Consider the following 27,305-nt stretch of genomic DNA (forward strand, 5'->3'; position numbering starts at 1 on the left):
TGGTGTGAGACATTTTTGAGGAAAAATCAGACCATCTCAGCCCAGATCTCTAGGATAATAGCTGTGGTTTTTGCCAAGTAGTTTACTAAATAGAGGAGAAAATTAAAGTAAAAAAAAAAAAAAAAAAACCTATTCACTGAATTCATCTGCCTTTAAAATAGTTTCTTTAAGAGTTTTATTTTTTTGAGTAGGAAATAGGAGAAGCTTTTAGAATAAACATTCCTGAAATAGAATAAACCCAATAAAAGTTCTTATTTTGTCTACTCCTGACTGAGGGTAAAGCAGAAAAAAATATCCTGGAGTCTACTCTTAAAAAGTGGGTCAGGAAGAAAATGGAGAATTATGTTGAAAATAGGAGTCTGGTGTCTGAGAGATGAGTGAGTCTGAATTTTTTTTTAAAATATAGGAATGAAGAAAGTGTGGTCTGGGAAAGTCAGTTGTCATGAGTAGTACTCAGTAGAGAGACAGGGCAGCAGGAATGTAATGGATAAACTTACAGACTCCTTGTTAGCAGTGGGAAACTTTGGTTGGGCCAGCACTGCTACCTGAAGCTCTTCAGTACAACTCAGGAAAGGGCAGCAACTCTCTGAGTGGACAGATGAGAAATGGGCATCCCTTCCTCCAGGGGGATTTGGAACCATCTTCTAAGTGAGATGCCGCTGTCAAATTTATTTGCCACTAGTGGTGACCTGCATAAATGCTCCAGGTAAATCCTTTAAGAGAGCAAAGGATATCATATTGGGTATTCAGGATCAATAGTTTTGATTGGAGCAGGAAATAAAAAGGAGCAAATGACTAACCTAAGACAAAGGTTGAAGCTCAAAGTTCTGCAGAAGATCAAAGTAGTGGGAAGGAGGTGCTGAGAAAGGTGGGTCCACAGCTCAGGGTATCATGAAAAGTAATTTTTATTATGATATATACAGAGGGATATAATATAAACCAAAGAATATATGCATGTGTCCACATACCCCACACACGTACACACTCACTCATACATCTAATTGTACACAAGAGAAAGAAAGAGAAATAAAATGCACCCATTCCCATACTACACTGTAAGAAATTAGAACATCACTGGTACCTTGGAAGTCTATCTCCTTTAGAGGAACTGTTCCAAATTTTGTGTTGGTCAGTTCCTTGTTTTTTCTGTGTAAGCTTATTTCCCTAAATAACCTACTATTAAATTTTGCTTACCTCGGAGGTATATATAAATGGCATTCTTGTACCATTTACCTTTTACAATCAACATTTTTTTCAAGATTCATACCTATTGATGCATGAACCACTTTGTGTGATATTCATTTATTGTCACTGCTCTATATTTATCTGTTGTGTGAGTGTAGCACAGTTTACCCTTTCTCTTCTCAATGGCTATTTGGATCATTTCCAGTTTGATTATTATTTTTTTTTTACTATTTTTAGCAGTGCTGCTATGAAATTCTTAAATGTTCATCCTGCTGCAGTTTCTCTAAGGATAGGTGCCCAAGGGGAAGATTTCTGGGTTTGAGGGTATGTGCACCTTCAACTTATTGACAGTTACTGAACTGTTTTTCTAAAAGAGGCTATTCCTCTTGACATTCCATCCAGAAGCATTAACTTTTAAGGGAAGGAGAATTCTGAGGGAAAGATGAAATGCAGGGCTAGCTAAACATTGGAGAAGAAAAAGATCTTCTGATCAACATCAAGGTGTGGCATAGAGAGTGCTGGGGAAATAAGGAAAAAGGTGTAGGTTTTAAACTGCCATTGTAGAAACAGTGAAAGGTTATCTTGCGTTGACTGGAGTCATTTTGTCATCAGGAAGCAGCTCCCATCTTGGTAGGAATGGAAATTCTCAGTTCTCTTCTCCCATTTTCACCTTTAGTGTACTGTCTGGAGAGCAGATGCTGCCAGGCAATGAGCTGTTTCCACATCAAACTGATGGTGGTTTGGATTCTATCAAGCTTTCAAAACAGATAGCCACAAAGGCATGCAAATACTTTGGCGATTACTTTCTTCCAAACACAAGAGATTTTTTTCTGACAGCCATACTTTGTATCTTACAAATTCAGCATGTTGCTGTTTCTTTTACTTTGTAGCATTACTTGACAAAAAGTCAGAGCTGCTGCTCATTCACTTGACCTGAGAACAATGGGTCTGTAGTATTTTGAATCTTAAATAACTATTACCACAGTCCTTGGTGGGTTTGTGGGATCCATTTGTAAGTTCTGACCACTCTGATATAAAGTCAATGGGATATATTTTCTTTTCAAAGAATTTCCATTCTTCCAAATGTAAGTTTTAGTAAGATTAACTTCTTTTGTTGTCATTCCTATGAAACTGAAAGTAGAGCATTAAACCATTTAAGAGCTCATGGCCTCTAGAGGCTCAGAAACACAGCTGTTTTTTAGCTTGTTATTTTTGGGTCACTCTTCATTAATAACATTCATTTGTTTCATTCCAGAGTAGAGAAACCACTGATGGTAGCATCTTCAGGATATTTAATCACAGTTTTTCATTATCTGTCTCTATGAAACTTTTTATGGTGACAGTAATTATTTGTGGAGGCAGCATGGTGTTCTGGAAATAACATTTGTGCTCTGCCAAAAATTGAGAAGAATCTAGTGTCCCTAAATTGAGTTTCATTATGTAAACTGTGATACTCCATGAACTATTACATATCAGTTAAAAAGATGGTAACAGTTGTATTTGGGTTATGAGAGTATGGGATTTTCTTCTCTATGTTTGCTGATGTGATTATATAACTTTTATAATAAATTAAAAGGAAGGGCTTAAGAGAGATCAAATACATAACTCAAATTGCCACTCTACTGTCAACCAGCTGTTTGACCTTGGACAAGCTACTTAACTGTGGAGTTGGCTGCCTCAGGAGCTAGATGATGTTTTATCTATCCCCACATGGCTGCTATCAGTTAACTGAGGTGATATTCCTGAGGCCCTCTTGTGCAATAGCCAGTATGTGGATCTTACTTTTCCCTGCTTCCTCTTCTCTGGTGAAACTAGTCTCATCCAATCCACACCCACAGCCATGAGTGATGTCTTTTTATTGTCTGGTTTCTGTTTTGTCCATTGGTGGCCTAGCTCTGATCTCAGTATATACTGACCTCTTAGAACTTCTGTTTTAATAGTGACAACTGATGATAATTTTAGAGAAGTGATTGATGGGTAAGAATGCTTGGCCTTATGTGATGAAGGGAAATTTGAAGAACTGAACTGCCTAAAAGCCCTAGAATTTCAGTTGTTCAAATGCATGTATTTGATTGACAGAAAAATGCTTGTTAATCTGAAGACGTCCTTGCTAACTTCCCTTGTCTAGTGGGGAGGAATGTATGTTTACTAAACATGCTGGTGATTTTCTTGGCTTTGCCAGATTCTTTGAAGAGCAAGGTACAAATCAGCCAGGATCCCAGGGCTGTGTGTGAGTCAGAAGATGTTAACCTGAACTTTTAAGACTGTGGTGCTGCAGGGCGCCGGTGACTCATGCCTGTATCCTAGCTACTCAGGAGGCAGAGATCAGGAGGATCACAGTTTGAAGCCAACCTGGGCAAATAGTTCTCAAGACCCTGTCTTGAAAAAAACCCTCCACAAAAAAGGGCTAGTGACTTGGCTTTTCCTATTATTGCTTATACTCTCTCTTCAACAAAATTAGAGAGAAGGGCTAAATAGTTTCTGCCTGGAGGTGAGGGGGTGGTGGGGAGAGGGAGGGGATGGGGGAGTTAAGGGAGGGGACAGGGGGATGAGGGGAGAAATGACCCAAACATTGTATGCACATATGAATAAAATTTTTTTAAAAATGAAAAAAGGGGGGGGGGTGGCTGGTGGAGTGGCTCAAGTTGTAGGCCCTGGGTTCAAACCCTAGGAACACCAAAAAGAAAAGGAAAAAAAGAAAACAGAAGGTGATGTTACTGAGATGATCTAATCCTGTCATAAAGAGGACCAGAGATGTTCAGTGGATATCCTAGTATTTTCCAAATGTATTTCAGGGTAATTTTACTTAGGGAACAGGAAGGGGAAAACTCATTTCTTACAGTAATAGCCAGCTATGGATTGATCCAGTGTCCTACATGATTTTGCCCTGGGTTTAGAAACACTCTTAGCAAAGGTGCAGTAAAAAAGCCCATGTTCCCAAGTAGGTGGGTCAAGTTATCCCACCTACTTGGACCAGATTCAGAGTATTTAAGATCTCTCTAGACTCTTAGACCTCTAGTCAAAGGCAAAAGTATATTCTTGGTCTGCTCAGTAGTAGAATCCAAATCTCTGCACTCTCAGTTCATGTACTGTCCACAACAGCAGCCCCTTCCTCTACCTGTGACTGGCCTGAAACAAGTTACTGGACATGCTGAGCCTTAGTTTGGGAATAAGATGAGAGCTATGATTTCTAAGGCCCTTCTAGCTCAAAAGTCCAAAGATTCAGTAATTCCTTTGTGCATTTCTTGTGTGTGTGTGTGTGTGTGTGTGTGTGTGTGTGTGTGTGTGTGTGTGTTGGTGGGACTGGGATTTGAACTTAGGCAAAGCAGACATTCTACCACTTGAGCCACACCTCAAGTCCTATGCATTTCTTTTTTAAGATGTCAGGATTTTGAGAGGTACAAGCAGTTAACTCACATGAAATCGACTGTAAATTTTTGTCCCTTAACTTGGAAGTTGTGGATCAGGCCTCTTGTCCTCTGCAGATGGCTTGGTGAGATCAGCACCTTTCTGCTCTAGGCTGTAGATCCTCATGGCCCAGTTTTCATGACTACACCAGCTAAAACAACATGAGGCAAACCAGAATGCAGTGATGGCAACTTTCTTGCTGTTAAATAGTTGGTTTAGAGCAAGGAAAAGAAATAAAAAGTATGAAGACTAGACAGGAAGAGAGCTAGTCTTTATTCATAGGCAAAATGACAGTTTATATAGACAAATTCTGGGTTATGTATAAGACAACTACTGGGAGGGATGCAAGATCAATACACAAAAACCAGGTGTATTTCTGTATATTAGCAGCTCATACTTGTAAAATCAAATTAAAGAAACACTATGTTCAGTATAGCAGGAAAAGATAAAACATCTAGGAATAAATTTCACATGAAGCAATTGACTGGTGCTGTCTCTGGAGGCACCTGGATACAGTAGGTTCTAGTAGTCTCAGACAACTCCTTACAAGGTAGGCTTTGTCTCTATGTCTCTTATCTATTTTCCAAGGGGGAAAACTACATCAGCTTGCATAATTGTTGTTTACCTTCATCAAGACATGGATTCTAATGTCACTTTGTAATCAACAAGTAGCACTCCTAAGGATAGTTCATGACTTACCTGCTATGCTAAGCACATTGCACTTTTTCAATGTCCTGAGTGACTTGTGGAGCCAGATTAAGTCTGTGGCCTACCATGTTCACTCAGAAAGTTGTGATTTCTTTTTATTCTCCTTTCCTCCTCCTTTCTAGGGTGTGATGAGGCATTTAATCCATCAGACAGCAGGAGGATGTACGTAATGAATTTTTACATGCCCCAATCATTTTAATGTAATTGTCCTTCTTTTAAAAAGCTTCATTAAGTCTATTGTTAGGATTGTAAAACTACCTAAGAGAGACAGGAGGGCTTTTCCCATTTTCAGAATTCAGACAGTTTTGTTAATTGCACTTCTTTACGTGAATAGTAATTAAGTGGGTTGGGAGATTGTGTTATATTTATAGTAACACAGGCATGTCACATTTATAGTCATTACTGCACAGTCTACTTGACAACATCCTTTTGGAGGGGATAAAAAAGGTCATGACTATTAAATGTAGCTCCAATGACTGTTCTTGGCAGAGCTTTTGATGTAGCAGTGAATACAGGTATTAACAGATCCAGGTAAGAAAAGCTATACGTTTTAAAGTTTTTGCAAGAAACCTATCCTTGCAAGTGTTTAAATGTGCTTTTCAGCTGGGTGTGGTAGTGTATGCACTCAGGAGGCTGAGGCAGGAGTATTTCCAGTTTGAGTTCAGCCTGGGCTACATAGGGCGACTCTAACTCAGTAAACAAAAAAATAAATAAATATGCTTTTAACATTTTAAATTTAAAATATTTGAATTAAATATTTGCCAGTGTCATACCTGATTTTTATAAGATGATAACATAACTATTTCATGGTTCTTAAATTTGGAAATAAATATAATTTTAGTACCATGTGCTAACATGATAGATTTGTTGAAGCAGATAGGAAAAAAACCTTTCAATCACATATGCTGAATGCTACTTCAAAAGGTGACTGGATACCCCAAATGACTATGCAAAGATATGAATCCTTCCTCTAAACAAATTGTACAATGGCCCCTTCTGTGTTGCACACTCTCTTGACCTTGTCTACATGTCTACAAATGGAACGTTTTTTGCTTGCTGTCTTCATTACCAATTCAGTCTGAATGTGACAGAAAACTCACTGGTTTCCTGTACATCCCATTGTTTCTTCTGTCATTCTCAGTAGTCATAAACTTCTCTCTCTGCCCGCCCTCCTCAGCCATGCAGCATTCTCTTACAACAAGTGTGCATTTATCCATGCATCTAATATACTGATGCCTTTTTTTTTTTTTAATCACATGTTCTTTTGGCAGAGCTACCACTTCCATCCCTTGTGGTGTTTATATCTGTCCTTTAAACTATCTCTGTCTCCTTGCCCCTGGACTCCTAGCCCTGTCCTGTCATACACTTGTGGGTCAGTCTTTTGTGTGGATTGCTTCTCACACGCACACTTTTTCCTCATCCCCTACCTCCTTGACTATCTTTGGTAGTTTTTGTCACTGCACATAGCAAATTCAGAATTGTAAGTTCCTTCACCATGGGGAATGGCTCTCCCACTTCCATTTTCACCACACTCAGTTCCCTCACATTCCTCGGACATCCCATTAAGAACTCTTATCCCACCTTCCTTCACCATTGATACCCTGCCCCTCTAAGAGGGCATTTCAGGCAGATTATCAGTCTGCCAACGAGCAGTATCTAGGCACCTCTCATTTTCTGTGTGTAAAGACACTAAACTCTGCAGGACTGAGCAGCCTGTTTCTGTGCAGTGCTGGACTTCTGTTCAGTTAGCAACTTTTCCATACCTTCTACCTGGTTTCAGTGAGTATACAAAAAATACTTTGAAAATACCTTTTTCAAAAGTGGGCATCAGAAAGGACCAAGAGACTCCTGCAAAGGAAATAAGCCCCCGGCAGCCTGCATAGGCATCTTCTGATGCTGCCATGTGGAGGTGTCCACTCCCTCGCAGCTCAACAGGGAGCCACCGACAGCAATCAGCTCTTCTTGTGTCCAGCACCCAGCCAGGCACAGGGTTGGTTCTCAAGTGTTGCTGGAGGAAGCAGGTGGTTCTCTGTAGTTTGTCTGTCTCAATATTGCATAGACACATAATGCTGGAAGTGACCTTTCGGATTATCTCCTTCAACTTCATTTTGATGACCAAGCACACTGCAAGTCAGACAGCAATACTATCAGCCTTTCCAGCCTGTGTTTTTCTGACTCCGTCTTCCTTTTTGCTGTACTGCAGGTGTGCAGTCTGTGGTCGTCCCCCTTTTTTCTCTGTGCTTTTTGGTCTTTTTAGTGCCTAGTAGATACTCTGAGCTTTTAACCTGAGGGACCCTGCCTGTCTAGTAGGGCCATACCTCAACAAGATTGGGACTTAGTACTATCTTATATCTTGAATAGCCTTTGGTACTTTTCAGGCTCTTCCACATAGGTTTTTTGATGAAATGTTACCATTAACCTGTGAGATAGGTTGAGCAGGTTTTATTCTCCTATATCAGATGAGAAATTGGAGGCCCAGAGAGAGTAAGTTGTGCTTTCCAGGCCATTGGCCAGTGAGTGGCACAGTTGAGGGCAGAATCTGATTCTCCTCTGTCAGATGATGGGGAGTTACAACTGTTTTCAAAATCTGGCTTTTTAAGCTCTGGAATCTTGCCTTCCTTTATGTAACTGTAAAACATAAGATTTCATAATTTTTCAACAGTTTTTCACTTAACAGCTCATTTCCTAAAGGGATTTCTGGAGCACAGTCTGAAAAATAGATTGTGTAACCAAGTAAGCCAGAGAGGCTGCTTGATATGTCCCCCTCTTGAGGATTCCCAGCACACATTAGCATTTAAAGGCCCTGAGAGGTCCTGCTGCAAAGAAGACTATTTATGTATTATTTGTTTAATTGTGGTTACATACACATGATATAAAACTCAATCACTTAAGTGTACAGTTCAGTATTAAGTATATTCACAATGTTGTACCACCAGTCTCCATGTTTTTTTCATCTTGCAAAACCAAAACTCTAAACCACTTAAACAACTCCCTGTTGCTCCACAAAGCTCCTGCACCCCCGGCAGTAACCATTCTACTTCCTGTCTATATGATTTGACTCTTTTAGGAGCTTCACATAATTCAGTTATATAGTATTTTCCCTTCTATGACTGGCTTATTTCACATAGCATAATGTTTTTTGGGTTAATCCATGTTGTAGCATGTGTCAGAATTCCTTTCATTTTTTTTCCACCTTTGGTGGAACTGGAAATTGAACTGTGGGCTTCTCATTTATAAAGCAAGCATTGTACCTCTTGAGCCACACCTCCAGTCCATTTTGGACATGGGGTTTCACAAACTATTTGCCTGGACTGTCCTGGAAATGTGATCCTCTTGATCTCAGCCTTCCAAGTAGCTAAGCTTATAAGTGTGAGCCACAGACTCTCAGCTTCCTTTCCTTTTTAATACTGAATAATATTCCATCCTGTGTATACATTTATTTATCCATTAGTCTGTCAACACTTAAGATGTTCCCAGCTTTCTGCTGTCATGAATACTGTTGCTGTGAACCTGTGTACACAGATAACTCTTGGAGACTGTTTTCAATTCTTTGAGTATATCCAGAAGTAGAATTACTAGATCCTGCAGTAATTCTGTTCTTAACATTTCGAGGACCCACTATTGTTTAATATATTTTTATACCTAAGTTTCTCAAACATATTTGGATCACATAAATCTTTTTCCACATCGTGCCTTCAAGTTTCCCATAGACAGGTTTCTCAGAAGGTACTTTGGGAAATCTTGAGCACAATAAAGATTTCCACTTGTTCCAAGAGACCAACACCTCAGGATACTGACTGGGGAGTTGGGCCACAAAGCTTCTGGCCCAAGGGCAAGGTCCACAGCCCCATCCCAGGAACTGCAGAAGAGTAGGAAGCCAACTAACTATAACAAAAAAGACGAACTCTGTGAACTTGGCAGGGGAGAGAAGGCTGTTGTGGGGCTGAAGTCATTTGGGTCTGTGTTGGTTAGCCTGCATCATCCTGGCCAGGAGTGTGAAGGAGGGCAAGTCCCCTGCTCTGTACAACAGGGACCTGGAAGCTTGTGATGAGAAGTCTCAGGTTTCAAAGTCCCCTGCTTCCCTGTCTCCCAAAGAAGAAAGAACACTGCCTAGCCAGGGTCTAGTGGGCTGTTCTGCAGGGCTCATTGTGATAATTCGTTCTAATTGGCCTTTAGTATAGTTCTTAAATAATTGAGGGGTAATTGTGAGCACTGTAACTGTGTGGACAAGCAAAAACTCCAAGTTGATTTGTTTTCCACTTCCAAGTATAGGGTATGCAGGGCAAGGGTAATAAACTGAGGAAAGAAAAAAAATAACCCCCCAAAATGTAGTGTACCTCAAATGTTGCTGTGGTTGGCCACTCTTTAGGACTAGCTCAGAAGTCCCAGGCCCTGGTGACTTGACAGGAGGCATGGTATGATTCAAATGTCCAGTGTCAGTTTACACTGGCCCCAAATTAGCATGAACCTGAATGGTTATAGGGACACCTAGAAGAAAACAAACTGGAGCAGTTATTGTAGCTGTTACAGGTTTATTGAGCTGTTTTTTGATATTGATAAGGATGAGCAAAACCATGGTAAGGATGCAGTGCCCAAAGAGTCTTTGAACTAGCCTGCAATAAGGCCAATGAGTAGCCACCTTCTTAACCCACTTGACTGAGAGCAGTTAATGATACCTCACATTGTGGGATGAGAACCCCATAAGGTCTCTGAGATTCTTAGATGAAAGCTGCTGGGGATGCATAAACTAGTATTATTCTACAGGGCTTTACTGTTCTGTAAATAAATGTTATAGCTTATTTTCTGACTCTTGCTGTGAGTTCAGGGTTGGCCACCTCCCACCCAGACTGCCTGTTTCCCCATGATCAGGGCTGTGTATGGAGGCACTGAGATGAAAGAAAAGTCTGTGTAGACTCTCAGAGAAGTCACTCTCCCTGGTGAGCCTCAATTTTCTCATCTCTACAGGTCCCTTTCTAAGGACTCTTCTAGCTCCATAGGTTTGTGATTTTATTAAAGCTTAAACAAAGAATTCAACTCCTAATTACAAATGTTTAGGAAGTACCTGGTATGAGCTAGGTATTTGAGATAAATGGGTGAACAAGGTTGCTTATTGTAGTTGGAAAAGAGATGAGATGATGAGTAATAAACAATATATAAGTAAATTATGTAGCTTAAGAAGGTGGTATGCCCCATGTGAAAACAATATTGTGGTAAGGAAAATGGGGACTGCAAACAGGAATATAAATTTTTAAATGTAGCAAAGAGGAACTTTTCTCTTATTGGAGAAGGCCTAAACCTCTCCTGTGGAGATTTATAGAAAAAGAAATCCACTCAGAATTTTAGATTCAGGGATATTCTTGTTTGGACACAGAAAGGTTAACCAGGTGGTCCTCTGAAAGCTTTCTTCTGACATGATCTAGTGGTTTGTACAGGTGTAGATCCAGAATGTGTGTGTGTGTTTATACATATACACATACATACACACATATCTAGATGTCTGTACCCATGCATGTGCACAAACATACTTCTACTGCCTAAGGAACAGTGTAGGACAAAGTTGGGAGGAGTCAGTGGCTGGCATTCCTCCAAGCCAGCTTTTACAAGGCCAACTGGTGTGTCATAATAACGCAGCCATCCATCCTGCCATTTTACAGGGAGGAACAGAAGCAGAAATGTGGATGGCTCACTAGAATATGAGTGAATCAGGGGTGGATACTGGGCCTGGCGTCCAGCCTCAGTAATCAGTCATCCGCCTCCCTACTCCTCCCGACATTCCTTTTACAATGAGATGATGAGAAGCCTAGTCATTTTCATCTACCCTATCCCCTATCTGTGGACCACTTCCACTCTCACATTTATATAATTAAGTAGTTAAAAAAAAAAAAGCCTGATGAAATACCTGCTCCAGCATTTTGTGAATATATATGTGTTTGCATACACATGTACATACACACGTACATATTCTAGTGATAATAATTTCAAAATGGCAAATTTTTTTATTTATATTTTTCATAGAAATAAATATAGAAGAAATATAGAATCTACAACAGGCCTTCTTTAAGTCCCTCTTTCTCCCTCCATCTTTTCTCACACTTTACATACAGCCTTCCCACACTTGTCCCAGACTTTCCTAGCCACACCCACTCATTCTCCCACCTTTCCTCCTGATTCTGTGTCAGAACTAGGCCAGGATTAAGACCTTCTTGGAAGGCTGGGCAAAGGGCAGCACTAGGAGGCAAAGCCAAGATCCCCATCAGCTGCAGGGAGGAGTAAGCCTGGGAAGGAACATGTATTGTTCATTTCCATTTCCTTATGCTTGTTGCTGTGCTGTGCAAAGCATTCTTCTATATTATGTCACACGATAGATCCTTGCAGAAATTATATGTGGTAGGTATTGATGTCTTCATTTTACTCATGGGAAAAAAAAAAACCCAAAGTCAGAGTTTACTAATCTGCCTGATACCGTGTGATAGAAAGAATGCGAGGCTTTGAGCCCAGGTCCGTTCAGTTACAAAAGCACTGCTGTTCTTCCTATATGATGCTGTCAAAGATCAGTGTTGTCAAATTATGAAACAAACTCAAGTATTTGTATTGAGGCACTTCAGTCTATTTTTTGCAAAGATCTTGAAAGCATATTTGGTAAATGGAAACAAGAAGGTCTCTCCCAAAAGCTTAGGGAGTTGAATCTGTCTTGTTTGGAAACACAGTCCAGGGAGATTCCAGCAAGCTTTGTGGAACTCTATTCCAACACATCATAGGTGGTGGCTTTCTGACTCTTTCAGTCTTTTAGCAGGTTGTATAGCCAATGTAGTGCTAATGTTAGGCCTGGCCATTTGAGGTGATGCTTATGATGCACAGAGAAAAATACAGGAAACTTTAAGCAGTTCCTTTGTCACAAGTATAAGATAAAGATGTTTCTGACAAAAACATTGGTTCATTGTGTGAATTTGTGAACTTGATACAAATAAGAACCTTAGGGGTGAGGGTGTACAGGAATGCATTTTGTGTCTGCCTGGTAACACCTTGACTGAGAGCTAATTTAGGCAGGGTGTGGTGAAGGGAAGAGTTAGAAATGGAAGAAGGGAGAAGGGGTCAGAGAAGGAAAATAGTTAAACCCAAACCTAGGCAAACAAAGGGAAATCCAGGATAAGGAATGAGAACAAGTAAGGCAAACAGATGAGACAGAATGAGCAGTAGAACGTGACCTAGGGCAGAGCACCATGTGAGCTAAAGGCAAGGGTGCAAGATAGAAAATGTCCTACAGAGAAACAGGGAATCATGGGTAGCCCTGTCCCCTTATGTTAATGAGATGCCTCACAGTTTCTGTTCTCTTCAGAGATTCAGTCAAGGTTTTCTCCTAGATTTCAGCAGAGTGAAGTTGGTGTACAAGGGCTTATTCAGGGGCTGTCTTTCTACATGCCTAAGATTAAATCTGCTGCCTCGGGAGGAAAGTCATTTGGAAATCAAGGCTTTCATATTTACCATCATCCAGATTGTCCCCAATAAGCCAGGAAGACCAGATCATAGTAAAATGAGCTTAAGATGAATCCTAGGACAATGGCACCCAGGGGTGGTATCACAGATGAGTCATTACCAAATGCATTCTTCTCATCTTACAATGGATGGTTTTCAGTTTTCCAAAGTTTGCAATGAGGTTTAAAGATCATGTGCTCATGGAAGAGTATCAGCTTATTGATACTTACTTTTAAAGATGTTATTTGACTCCCAAATGCCCTATATACATGGTTAATGACTTCATGCTTTTAGTTCCTGCTGCATAGTGATATGCTGAACTGATTAAAAATAGCATTCTAATGACATTGTTGGGTGTGTGGTTATAATATAAGTCAGCTGCAAATGGGAAGTTGTTTCCTGAGGAAATGTGATAAACTGAAAGTCAACTTGAGTGTTTATATATTTTGCATGAGACTTTTTTTGTCCTTCATCGTGTTTTCCTTTTAAAAATTACCAGTTAATTTGTGCTTCCCACCCAGACTTACTTCTTAACATGTATAACACTCATCTGAAGTCTGTTATGTTAGCATGATATAAAAGTTTGGATTAAGTGCTTGCTAGCAGATCTTATTAGTGTGCAGAATCTTAAAGGGAAGCAGAGGGAATCCATTTTAATTCAAATATTGGATATTTTAAAAGCAAGAGTTCCATGTGGAAAGCTCTCATTCTTTAAAAAAGCATAGAGAGGGAGAATATGTTTTGTGTTTTACTTGACATTTTATCCTCAATGCCAAACTTATAGAAAGTCTCAGTGCTAGAGTGGCCCACAAACATATTTTGCTTAGTGTCCTATTTTTTAAAAAGAATTTAAGGCAGCATTTAAAAAGCATGATAATTTACCTTTTTTTAAAATTTCAGAGTTATGGCTTCTCTTTAAAAAATAGGATGGTCTGGCAATACTAGGCCAACCTCTTGGCAGCTACTGGTGAGGCTGGAGCTGCCCAGTGACCTCCCCTTTTGAGTTTCTGGGCCCTCTTGATTCCTTATGGTCCCCACAACTATAGTTGCTGGCCACAAGTTGGTTGCCATTCATAATCACATTTGATTTTTGTAGCACGTACTCATTTTTACAAAATCTTGTAAAATGTACTCATTTGTCAACATGAAAGAGGTAGGGGTGGCCTGGTTTCACTCGCTCACTTACATTGCCTGTCCTGTGGCATTTGACCTGTCCCACAGCTCATCTTTCATAACTGTTTCCCCTGTGCTGCAGTCTTATCTCTGCCTCTGCTCTCTCACTGAAACATCTATATCCCAAATTAGAGATGCCTCTTCCTGTATGACATGCCCTTTCCTGGGGCCTCATCAGAGATGGTCTGATGGTATGGTGACCCAGCACCCCCTCAGTACTGTCTTCCACTGGCTCCCATAGCTCCACCCTCTTCTGGATTGCCTTCTATTCCTAGCTCGTTCTGGCAGTCTACTTTTCTGACTCCTCATGCTTCAGTTATTATTTTTCATCATTATTGATTATGTTTTTAAATCAGGTGATGTAGAGTTATATAAAGTAAAAAGACAGTCTTTTGTTCTGTATTATTTTTTAAAAATAAAATAATCTTAAATAATCTTCATTCCCACTCCTTTTCCCAGAGTTAACCATGGTTAACCCCTGGTTGTTTCTCTCTTCTTGATCCTTCACCATGCAATATGGTTTGCTGTTGTTTAACATAAATAGGAACATGCCATGGTACTTTTTAACTTGGAGATGACCCTATTTGGCATCAGTCAATCTCTGTCTTACTCATTTTATGACCTGCCAGCTACTTGAATGTTGATGTTTCCCAGCATAGCATTTTCAGTAATTATAGTAGCTATGTTTTTATGATTGTATGTCTGTTTTTCTGAGACTGTATCAAAGTGCCAACAGCACATATTCACTGAGTGAATGAATGAATGTTGGCATATTTGCCCATTCAGTTAGATCATTCTGATTTGCTATACTTATAGTACTAAATTATACCATAATTTAAATTCAAGCTTAAATATTCTAAGCTCTTAAATATCTTTATGTTAGCATAATTATTATAAGGTATAGTTAATTTGTTTCTCAAGACAGTTCTCTAGCAGTATATATTAATCTTGCTTTTCCTTATCTGCTATTAAAAAGAGAAATCTGTATGTCACTTGTTTTTATTGAGAGAAGTATTATTGGTGGCTGGTTGTTTTGTTTTGTATATTTTAATAAGTGTGTGTTATGAGTGTGTGTTTTGGTATCTTGCCAAGGAAGATAGCATTTTGTATGCAATTCATTCTTCATAAAAGTGTCATTTATCTGTGAGGGGAATATAAATGCACAGTGGCTGTAGAAACAGAATTGCCTCAATACAGCATCTCTTCAGTGAGAAGATAGCCAAGGTTTATGAAGTGCGCCTTGTCAGACACAGTTTGTGTCTCTTGCTGAGGGCTGTCCTTCAGGATCATGCTACTGTGAGTAGCCCTGGTTTAGGAGGAACCCACTAAAAACATCTCCTATCTGACAGCTGTGGGATGTCATCCAAGTTTGTGTCATGGTCATGTAATGTTCCTGGGTTTGTGGGGTGAAAAAAATAACATTTGGGTGTTTGGAGTTTATTCTTAAGTGGTTTTTGTCAGGGGTGGATGAGTTTCTCACTCCCAAGCTGAAATGAGACTTTTCAGTACTCTCAGTAACTCTCTCATCAACAGACCCTATGGAGGAGACACCAAGGGTGAGTGTGTGAGAATAATATTTTATATTTTTATTTGGGTATTTAAAAAGTGGGGGAGGTGGGACTACTGTATTATTGGTAGTGAGCTGAAATCAGTTGGTCACTAACAGTCCATATCAAGATAGAATCCTTATTTGCACAAATTTGAGAAATGAATAAATAAACACAAATTAGAAGTAAAGAAACAGAAAAATGGAAATGACATAAAGACTTCTGCAATGCAGGTGTCTGCACACTAATTCTGCCTGAGGGTAATACAGGGTAATTCTGCCTGAGGGTAATACAGTGGCTGACGCTCAACTTACTACCATCAGGGTCTTGGAGAAGGTGGTTCAAGTGTTGTATTTTAAAGGCAGGTTGAGAGAGGAAAGAATATTTAATTTCAGGAACTGTAAAAAAAAGTTATAAAACAATAACTTGAAGATCTAGTTGGAGACTTTGAGTCTAGAATGCAGAAGGATTTGTATGTTGGAATAAGAGTTTAAAATGACTTCAACAGGGAACAGAAAAGAAGTAAAATGGTTATGCCCGTGCTGATACTTTGTAGAGTATTCTGGAATTTACAGGCTCCTTTTGGGAGTGTTATTTTATCTGCACTAAACCTTGGTGAAAACTATATAAGCCTTTAAAGACCAAATCTCCAGGATTGCTGTCAGCAGCCTACCTGGGTTTAGGGAATTAAACTCTCTGAGTTTCAGCCTTCAACCAGAATGGGGACAAGAGTGGAGGAGTTTGGGTACAAGATGATCAAACCTAGCCAAGGCTGGTGGGGATGGCGCTGACAGTGTTCAATGTCAAGTCCGAGAGGATGGATTCAAAAGTTGCTGATGGACTTCGCATGCGCACTTTGTTTAGTCAGGTCCTAGCAGAATGGAGTGGGGTCGGGTGGTCCAAGAGGGACGTAGCTGGTAGTTGAGAGACTGAGGGGAAAGAAGTACAGAAAGGGAAGAATGTACAGAAAGTACAGAAAGGTCAGGGAGTTGCCACGATGTCACAGTTTGGAGACACAGCAGCCTGACGGCATGAGCTCATGTTCTGTGTTGTTTATTTGCAGTTTGTTGAATTTTATGTCCCTCAGGAAATAGCTGTGGCTCAGATGCAGACTGCTCTGAGTAAAGGCACATGGCAGCCGCATCAGAGGAAGCAGCGGCAGCAAAGCTAAACCTGAGGTTGGGATGCTCAGGATAAGCCTGGCCCCTCAGGTGGGCCATGCTCCAGCTCCCATGTCAGGCAACCTGAGGGCATCAGACGGCAGTCTTCTAGGCTGGCCATGCATTGTGAAGATGAAGGTACAATATCAAACAAGTGTGGTCACAGTTGATCACTACTCTGAAATCACACCTCAGAGCTCATATCAGTAAGGTTGTCTCTGTGTACAAATGCACCTTTAAAAAACTCCCAGGTGTGGTGGCTCATGCTTATAATCTCAGCTGCTTTAGAGGTGGAAATCAAAGATATCATGCCTTAAAGCCAGCCCAGGCAAAAAGTTAGACCCCATGTCAACAATAAAACTTGACCTGGTGGTATACATCTGTAATCCTTGCTATACAAGAGGCCTAGGTAGGAGTCCTGGGCAAAAAAAAGCATGAGACCTTATCTAAAAAAAAATAACTAAAGCAAAAATAATGAAAATAATGCTGGGGTGTGGCTTAAGTGGTAGAATGCCTGTCTAGCAAGTTTGAGGCCTGAGTTCAAATGTCAATTACCCCCTCCCCCCCAAAAAAAGAGAGTGTTTTTCAGCATGCAGTCCCTAACCTGCGTAGTGAGATCAAGTCAGCCACCCTTATGCCGGAGGTGCCTGCATGGAGTGTGTGCTGGGCACATGCTGGTGCCCTCAGCACTACTGGGGTTGGTGTTGTGAGGAGGGAGTGGTGAACATGTGCGGTTTTATCCTGCAGTTCTTCATTTCCCTCAGCCCTCTCTATGCAGGATTGTTTGGGGGGGGCGGGGAATGTAGAGCTGATTCTTGGCTTGGTGAATTCAGGCATCAGGCTGGCATGAGGTTAATTTCAGCAAAGTTCTGTAGTTCAGATAAATGTACCCAAAGGACGACACTTGCCAGTCATCGGGGCATGCACTCTCTCTGCCTTCTATGGTTGGCTGACTCTTCCGGCACACGTGCACAGATGCAGCGTTTGCTGGCCCAATGCCCGCTTTCACAGGCTGGTCAGAATCACAGCCCAGCACTGTTGTAACCAGACAGTGCCCCAGTGGAGCAGTCACGGTGCTCTTGTTGGACTCCAAAGAGAGACACTTTGTTAATCAGGGATACTTATATTTTCTCCTGGATTGAAAGGAAAAAGGACTAGAAACTGTCCTACTTTTAAACTAAATCCAGCACTCAAGAAAGCAGTGTTTTCTTGCCAGATAACTTCAGGTCTTTGTGCATGGAGCTGACAGATGTAGAGACCATCAATGATGAATGCCCTTAGATGAATACTGAGCTCCAGAGAGCATCCTTGGACTATGATAGTCAGCCAGAAAGTTAACAAGTCTGGGTTCAGAGGGTTATAGATGGGAAAGTCAAAATAGTGAAATGCCGTGCACTGACTCGCTCTGTGTGTGATGGCCACCAGGGCATCCATTGCAACTGTTCTCAAGTGGGCATACCTTTTGTTCATTCTCACTGGAGAAGGAGTAACTTGTAGAAAAGAGAACCTCTACCACAGCAATATTTGAGAAATCAAGACAAGATAGCGTCTTAAATTTTATCCCCTTATTGTCATTCACTACTCAATGTTGTTACCATCCCCCATAGCTTCAGTGGTTGGGATACACACTTAGAGAATAGGACTTCTCCCAGTCAAATAGAAAATATATGTGGTTATTGTTTACTTTTTAAAAATCCAAATAGTAAAGAGAGTATAAAGAAAAAAGTGGAAATTATTTAATCCTACCTATGCTGTCTTTCTTACACATATCTGTACAGGTAGATACAAGTTTATGTAACTGGGATTATACCATAATAAGCTAGTCTATAGTCTGTTTTGATCACTTTATTACACATGCATACTGTAGACTCCTTTCTATCTTTTTTTTTTTTTTGGCAGAACTGAATTTTGAACTCAGGACCCAGGCTTGCTAAGCAGGTGCTCTACCACTTGAGATATGCCCCCAGCCCTTTTTTTGCTTTAGTTTTTTTTTGGGGGGGGGTGGATAGGGTCTTGTGCTTGTTGCCCAGGGCTGGCCTTGGACTGTGATCTTCCTACCTGTGCCCCCTGCATAGCTAGGATTACAGAAGTGAACCACTGTATCTATCTTGCTTGTTGAAATGAGGTCTCACTAGCTTTTTGCAGGGGCAGGCTTCAAACCACGATCCTTCTGATTTTCACCTCCTGAGTAGTTGGGATTGCAGGTGTAATCCCAACCCTGGATCCCACCATACCTGGCATCTATCTTGTTGAATGTAGTTTTACATCAAATATTTTAATACCTGCATAAAATTCAATTTTACAGCTATACCCTATTAATTTTTTTCATGGTGCTGTTCATTCACCAAGTATTTATTTTTATCCTGCCATGTAGTAGACACTGCACTAAATCCTGGGAATTTACAGCCAACTTCTCTATCAATGAATATTTTGGTTATTACTGGTTTTTTGCATTGAAAAATCAACATATGTCTGCAACATATGTCTTTGCATACTTACTAATTTTCTCTTTCAAATAAGTTCCTACGAGAATTGGCTGGTCAGTGGGTTTGTACATTTTCATGTTGGATCCATATTTATTGCCTAATCACTTTCTACTAAAATGTAAAATGGAACCAGTGTTTTAGTACTCACAGTCTGTTCACAGGCTATCATCACTGCAAATAACTTATATTTCTTTGATTTTTTAGTGAAAAAGTCATCTATAGAGTCCCATTTTATCCCTTCTGAGCGGGAAGATTTTTTTACTTCAGGATCAGATTACAATTAATGAGAGGTTGTCTATTACAGATAACTGAATCCTCACCAAAAGGGTGTTATATAAATGTTATCACTACATGGAACCAAGTTGCTTTTAGCATTGTTAAACCATCACTAGAGGTTTAATCTAGTGGTTTGTTTCTTGAGTAAGAGTTATCCTTTGAGTTTAGTGTCTGTTTATGTTTGTGTAACTTGATTAATTTCCTTTTGTTGTTATGTGGATGCTATAGCTTTGAAAATGAAACAATACCATAGAGATATTTAAGGAGTGAGTACTTGATAAAAATCTTAAAGGTAAACACCCAGAAATATATTGTCTACATTTTGCTTATCATCTGACTATGTAGCATATATGTACTTTTTTAAAGTATTGTTTTTTTCTTTTTCTTGGCCACAGATGAAATTCAGGGTAGCATAGTGATTACAAGACAGATTGACCTGAGTTCCACTCCCTAGCCCTTTGGTATTAATTGCCTTCATCTTGGCTTCTACATTATAGGGATACCAGTACCCACCTTGTGAAGCTAGGAGGTTCTGTGAGATAAAGAAAGTGTATCACACACTCTTGGTACTTAAGATAATAAATATTACATTTGTTAATATTTATTATCATAGAAATTTTAATTAGGTTAGAAGCACTCAGACAAGGATGTAACTCTTTTAGTGAAATGTCGCCATTCAAAGATGACCAATATCTCTGGTCTTTGGGGTATTTTATTCTAGTATTTTTTTCCTCTAGCTGTATTATTTTTCTGAAGTGGAGTCATACTAGCACTGTTTGGCATTTTGCATCTCAGCAAATGTGTATTCTTCGTTATTCAGCAGTGAAGGGGAGTGGTGGTCTGCGTTTGCTTCTTATACTGGTTTAATGGAAGATTTTGTTTGTGTTGGTATTTACAATAAATTTTTTATTAAAAGGAAGATCAAGTATAATGGAAAGATTTTGGACAATTAAAACTATAAGCATTTTAGTTCCTCCTAATTCTTTGCTGAAATTTGCTGCTGCTGCTGCTATGCAATAAGAAATAATGTGACCATTCTCTGTTATTCAGGAGAGCATTTGAACAGTTTCTAGGCTGACCCCAGTCCACACTGCTCTTACTCCCAGGAAAACATGGGGTCTCACACTCACTTAGTGTGGCTTCCTGGGCAGGAGGCTGCTCTCAGTCTTTTTTGGCTTTCTAAGACTCTTCTAGTGTGGCTGAGCTGAAATTTATGAGATGATTCATTATAGTCAAAATTAAAGTTTTGTTTATCAGATTTATTTTAAGGGAGCCAATTCTTCAAAGAAGCCTGATGGGAAATCTTTACAGCATCCACACATACGCACACACCCGAGACTGACACTTTGCCAGTTCTTCTGCCTTGCATGGTGACATTGTTCAGGAATCACACTTCATGAGCTTTCTGAATCCAGATATTCTCTGTATTCATGCTTCTGTGGTCAGTAGTCCTCACTTGTGTTTCTGCCCTTTCTGTAGCAGAACTTCTGTGTGACTTCATTTTAATTGAAAAAGTGTTGTCTTAGTGATACCCTCAATTTTTTGTTATAGAACAAGTACCGAGTTGTTTTGAAGGCTCAGACCAACTGGTTATTTTAAACATGCTTATTGAATTTAGCATTCATTCTTGAGAATAATGTCATTGCTGGGTGAAATTTATAATTTAGGTTTATATTTTCTTAATCTAATTCCATACAGTATGTATCTATATATACTGTGCACATAAAATTTTTGTATTAACTTTTCCACTTCATGTTCTTAATTATTTTATACCTTTCATTGAAAGAGAAGATTGACATTTACCTGTATTAAATTCATAGATTTGGAGGGGGGTTGAGCAGTACTAGAGTTTGAACTCAGGGTCTTGAGCTTGCTAGACATGCACTGTATCATTTGAGCCACTCTACCATCCCTTTTTTGCCTTGGTTATTTTTAAAATAGGGTCTTACTTCATGTCCAGGCAGCCTGCACCTTGACCCTCCTATTTTAGACTGGAATGATAGGCACTCAGCCATTGGTCTTGTGAACTTTTTTCTGCCTGGGCTGGCCTCAAACCACAATCCTCTCAATCTCTCTCTTCCAAATAGCTAGGATTACAGGTGTGAACCATAACACTCTGCCATATTCACAGCTTTAATCATTTCTGTATTCTTTTCCTCACTAATTTCCAAAAGTGAAAAAAAGTCTCTTATGATTCTTATGTTTTGTTTTTGGTGAGGATCTGGGACCTTATCAATAGAAATGACTTTATCTTTTAACTTTGTCATTCTTCTCCATGTTTTTGTCTTTGGAATCAAACTTAATTCATAAAACCAAAGCCACTTCTAAAATCTACCTCATAATTAGATTTTGTTTTCTTCCCACAATTTTTACCCATTTTTAAGGTTTTTACTAAGAATAGTGTTGAAATACATTGCTGGCATGGGATTTTACCTTCAGTTTTCAACTCCTCCATAGCAAACATTGTGCTTTTCTCTTTAGAGAACTGACGTAAATCAAGATGGCAGTGAGGCATTCCCATGGGAACAGGATGGGAAATTACGGTTGCTAGTGCTGCTTCCAAGTACAGCTAGTGCTGTACTTCAGCTCATGTCTCATTGGGATGCATTGGAAGGAAAATCCATCTTCCTCTAGAAGTAGGACCTCTCCACCCATTCCCAGCCCACTTTCCAGTATCAAGTAACATCTGTTTGATGACACTCAGGCATCCACGCAGATTCTGGTACCACACAATGAAGAGCCCTGATGTGTGTGTATTGGCAACTTGCCCATTGGCACCTTCACTATGTCACTGGTGCTTCTTGGAAATCCCATGAGATAGGGATTAGTTACTATTATTTCCATTTTGTAGGTGACAAAACAGGCCTAGAGAGGTGAACTGTCTGGTTTAAGTCCATAGCTTCATTATCATTACAGTGAGGGGATCTGTCTAAGGCCTATAAGCTTTGCTGTCTCTTAACCACTCTACTTATTCCCTCTCCTTTCTTCCAAGCAACTTTTGGTAGAGTTAGAGTTCAAGACCATAAAATATATTTGAGCAACGCTGGGAATTCATTGTTTTGGGACTTGACCTACATTGTTTCTGGGGATTCCATCAAGATGAAACATAATTTGTAAATGAAGCTAACGTGAAAGGATTCTTCTCTCAAAGTTGCATTTCATAACTGAAATAATTTACTCATCCTGGGTTTTATAGAATTTTCCTGAAGTTGCTGATTTCTCTGTTGAACTCTTTCAAATCATTACATTGTCAATAATCACAAATCTAGGACAGAGAAGATACCAAGTATTTAACTTTGGAAACATAAATTCAACTTTGCAGTTGGAAATTATTTGCAACACATTAAGTCCAAGATTTTATAACAAACCATATTTGTAGGCATCTTCTGATTAATATGAGAAATAAACAGCAATAGTAAGTACTCATTCAATAGTTGTTTAATGAATGAGTTATTATTTATACAATTTTAGGGAACTAAAAAATATGTGAGCAATCTCAGTATATATGAGGGTGATAATCATGTGTAATGTACACTTGGCATTTTATAGAGGGCGTGACTCCCTCTATTAAAAATATTTCATCTATTCATAATGTCTTTTATCTAAAGAACTCATATTTTAGACATTAGCTAGTTTTCAAATGCTCTTCTGAGAAGGGTAAGTGACATACTCCTCAATTATAGATGAAGGGTTACAGTGTGACTAAGTCAAAATTGATTAACTTCAGTAGTAGACTTGACTTTGTCCTCGTTCTGTGCCCGTGATCTGCTCTTCTCTTTTCTTCCTTCCTTCCTTTCTTCCATTCTTTCTTTCTTCCCCTTCTTTCCTTCCTTCCTTTCTTTCTTCATTCATCTTTTCTTTCTTTTCAGCAGTACTGAAGTTTGAACTAGGCATGTGCTGTACCACCTGAGCAACTCTCCCACCCCTGTTCTTTGATCTTTAGTAAGCTGTATAGCCTCCTACTGTCCAGACCAGGGAAAATTTCTGATTTAATTACTCTTTAAAGGAAATGTAATAATTTAGCTGTGTATGCATATTTGGTTTCTAATATACAACTAAAATATTCGTAGCCATTTATCACCAGTTTTTTTTCTATACAGTTCCACTAAGTGCACACCAAGCAGATGGAGCTGACAAGCACGTGGTTATTTACACCCTGTACAGTAGATGAGGCATATGTGCTAAGCCTTCTTATACCTGCTGTATGGGAGCCATTAACACATCAATTTAGAGAAAAGAGTCTCCAGGTTTTGCCGTGGGCATTTCTGCTACACTCCCCTGAAGCATCACCATCTGCCCTGCCTCTCCCAGAGGCCTGGCACCCTCCCCTTCTGCCCAGCTAGTTATAGCCCCATTCTCCCAAATGCCCCTCTCTCACTTACTGATAGCAGCTGCTCTGTTTTTTACTTTAACCAGTTTAGCGCTGTCTGTCTGACCTCTACCAGAGCATATAGGAAGGTCTTTTAAAGGCTGTTCTTCAGCCAAGTTCAGTCCCATGTGATTAAACTTACATGTTTGAGCATTGTCTGCATGCTAACAGGGTCCTTGGGCATGTTCTTTGTGAGCAAGAACATAGGTTCTTCCTTTGCGCTATAGGTTTAAGACTAGCATTCCTAGTTCCCTGTGCTACCTGTAGAGCCAGAAGTTGTCTTCATGAGTCAGAGACCAAACACCAGTCTCTTCTTTCTCCACCACTCACCAAGAGTTATTGTGTGTGATCTTTTTCCTTTTCAAATATTCTCCCTGGATGAGCAGTTATTAGACTTACAGAGTAGCAATTCAGAAGCATTTTCTACCTGAAATATTTTTGGTGGGCAAAAGACCTTGTGAATACCCAGTCCAGCCATTTCTGCTTACCATCCTCAAAATTAAAACTTTCTCTCTCTCTCTCTCTCTCTCTCTCTCTCTCTCTCTCTCTCTCTCTCTCTCTCTCTCTCTCTCTCTCACACACACACACACACACACACACACACCATTTCAACCAGAAATTTATTATTTTTAGTAAGAGCGTGGTTGGGTTCTGGAATTAAAAAAGACTAAAAGATTCCATTCAGGTAACCTAGTGTGGAAGTTTTCTTGACCATATGATAGTAATAGATGCAGTATTTATATGGAGCATTGCTGTTTTCAAGTTTGTACTTGCACCTCTTCATTTGTGCCTCCCAGTAGTATTTCTAAGTGGACAGAGCAAGCATAACCCCATTTCTGTAATGGAGAAAAAGGTGAGTTCTCCACATGTAGTTCAGGACCAAATACTGTGACATACTGACCGCCTTCTTGATTTCCCTGTTCTTGTGAAATGTTTTGTTTTTAAGTCCTACTTGTAAGACCTTACATGTAACACTAACCAGTAACATCTTGAATATTCTTTGAGTGTTGACCTTGTCATCGAAAGGCTTGTAAGTCTTCTTTCACATAATGTCATGCTGTTTCATATCACTGAAGACATTCCCTCTATAGTCATCGGCCTGCAGAAGGTCAGTCTGTGGAACTTCTGTGGATAAGAACTTGTTTTCAGTTGCAAGAACAGATATGACAAAGTCACTTCAGGTAAAGAGAGTTTGTTGCTCTTGAACAGAGATCTTGTCAAATTTAAGAACAGGAAACACAGCTAGGGGGCCTCTTGGGAGCCAGAAAATCATTAGGAACAGACCCTGTTCTCCATGTCTAAGTCTGTGGTCTCTGTATCTGTTCCATTCTTCCTGATTTATAGACAAGTTTCCTCTGCTTGTCTTTGCCTCAAAATGGACCCTGTAGTCACCAAGTCTATATGAACTATCAACTTTGGAACCCACAGCTAAGTAATATCACCCTCTCCATTTTCTAATTCCAGATTCCTGGAAGAGCAATCTAATTGGTTTAACTTATCTTTTAATTTAAGCTAAGCCACACTACTTATAGGTTCCTAGCTGGCAGAGGGGTAAGCCTCCCTTGGGTCTGTTGTTCACCTTTGTCCAGTCACACGATGAACAAGCTGTGATCACATGGCCTGATGCTGAGCTGTAGGCAGAACAGATTCCTACTGAAAGGGAGGAGAGTGGAGCAGTCACTCAAAAGTATACATAGTAAAGAGTTCCTTTTGAGAGACCATAAACCATAAACTCCTATTCTGTCCTTTGTCTTCAAACATGTCTCTCTGTGAAACATGTCTCTTTATTCTGCTAGAATAAAGAGTACAGAAACAATTTGACACAGTACTTTCCAGTATTGGCAGTACTTACATCTGTAATTCTGAACTCTGTTCTAAATGAACTCCCCCCAAATCAGCTAGTACCTATTATGGCATGTTAAAGCCTTTCCTTTTGAATCTAAACCTTATGTCTTAAGTAAAATTAAGGTTTGTTTATTCCCTGTAATTTTAGCCCTTAGTAAGCTTAAAGAAATTCACAAATGAAATCAGACAACTTAAAAAAAAAATCCCTCTGTCTTGTGTGGCTAAAACTGAGACTCTAGAATTAACAACTACTGGCTAGTATGTTTGGCAGGGATAAAAGGCCAAGGACTGCCATGTTTGCAACATACGTCAGCTGATGGTGGGCAGGCCTGTTCCCAGAGCTGAGCAACTCCAGTTATTCTTTAGTAAACACACTTTTATTCATGGAGGAGCAGTCACTTGCCAGTGTATCATGCAATTATATAGTGAGTGGAGAACAATGGGTGCTTTGTAGAAATATTTTTTAAAACAAGTAAACAACAGACTGCATAGGGAAAGGGCCCCAACTCTAGAGTGAGGTCTGCTGAGCTGTGGGGTTTAGCAAAGTGGGGGTATAAATCAGGCTTCCAAGGAACAGAACACTTTGTTTCAGACACCTCTCTGTGGAGTGGGAGTGCGCTGAGGGTAAGTTTGGGGTGGAGACGTAAGGGAGCAAGGGCGTGCAGGTGTGTGTGTAGAAGTGGGTGTGGGTGCACCCAGTCTGGACTTCTTCACCCTCTGGTTGTAAGAAGAAAAAAAAATGCCATCCATTGGTTCATTTAGTGCTTCCTGAGGTCTTAACTTGAAAGGAACATGAACATTAGTGTAAATTTTTCAAGAGGTTAGAATTTGGGTTTTGGGGTGACTTAGGATGTAACAGAGCTGAACAAAAACGTCAAGAGATTTACGGTTCATGTAGGAGGTGACTGCTGAAAGTGTTCTTCCTGATCAGTGCTATGGAATATGCAGTCTTTTTACCAAACTGACATCGAAAGGATTCAGATACCATGACAAATTGCTTTTGTAATTTAATTCCCCTGGTGGTGGCCCTGGAATACTCTCAATGAAGGCCTTATGTGAATCAGAGGTTTTTTTCTTATCACATTCCAGTGACAGCAGAGGTCCCTTGTTAGACCGATTCCAGTGTGTGAGGGGAACAGTATGTGGCGCCTCTTCCTCTCCTATCATAATTTATGTTTCCTTGTTTTCATCTTACTATTAATATAAATCTTTAGGCCTTTGTGTTTAATAATTTATCAGAGGCATCTCTATTATGTTATAAACAAGACAGGACTCAGATTACAAAGCAGTTTTACTAAATTTTTATTGCTGTCTTTGAGTTGCAGCTCTTTGGCCAGAAGAGCTACTATCTTCAATGAAAGAATTATTTCTTTATAAGGCAATAAAATTAGTCATTATTGCCTATTTGATGGCAATTAGTACTAAAACCTAGGTGTCTCTGATTCATGGGGTGTACTTAGCATTACATCAGTGACTCCCAGCCTTTAGTCATTTGTCTACCACATGTGCCACCTGTGGTATTTATCTGTTTTTCCTTAATTTTATTTTTTCTACTGCACTAAATTTTTATTTTTAAAAGAAATTTTACATGACCACCTCATCTAGAAAGCCAGTATGATTTGGGATAAATTGAAATCAGTGAAAGTCAGAGATAACCTCACCTCCAGAAGGCCGC

The 27,305-nt window shown here is 39.7% G+C and overlaps 1 protein-coding gene across 6 annotated transcripts in view; it reads left to right on the forward strand.

The window, feature by feature from the left end:
• The window catches only part of Fyn (FYN proto-oncogene, Src family tyrosine kinase), a 202,012-nt gene that overhangs the window by 35,413 nt on the left and 139,294 nt on the right, over window positions 1-27,305 (forward strand). The window contains exon 1 of one of the 6 annotated variants that reach the window (XM_074076465.1): window positions 15,225-15,243. The exons of 4 other annotated variants lie outside the window; for them this stretch is intronic. The gene's annotated coding sequence lies outside the window, so the exon portion shown is untranslated. Of the gene's footprint in view, window positions 1-15,224; window positions 15,244-15,283; window positions 15,504-27,305 lie in introns of those variants that run through there. One more of the 6 variants, XM_074076461.1, reaches the window with a different exon arrangement.

The sequence above is a fragment of the Castor canadensis genome, chromosome 1 (assembly GCF_047511655.1).
Source record: "Castor canadensis chromosome 1, mCasCan1.hap1v2, whole genome shotgun sequence".
Lineage (NCBI taxonomy): Eukaryota > Metazoa > Chordata > Mammalia > Rodentia > Castoridae > Castor > Castor canadensis.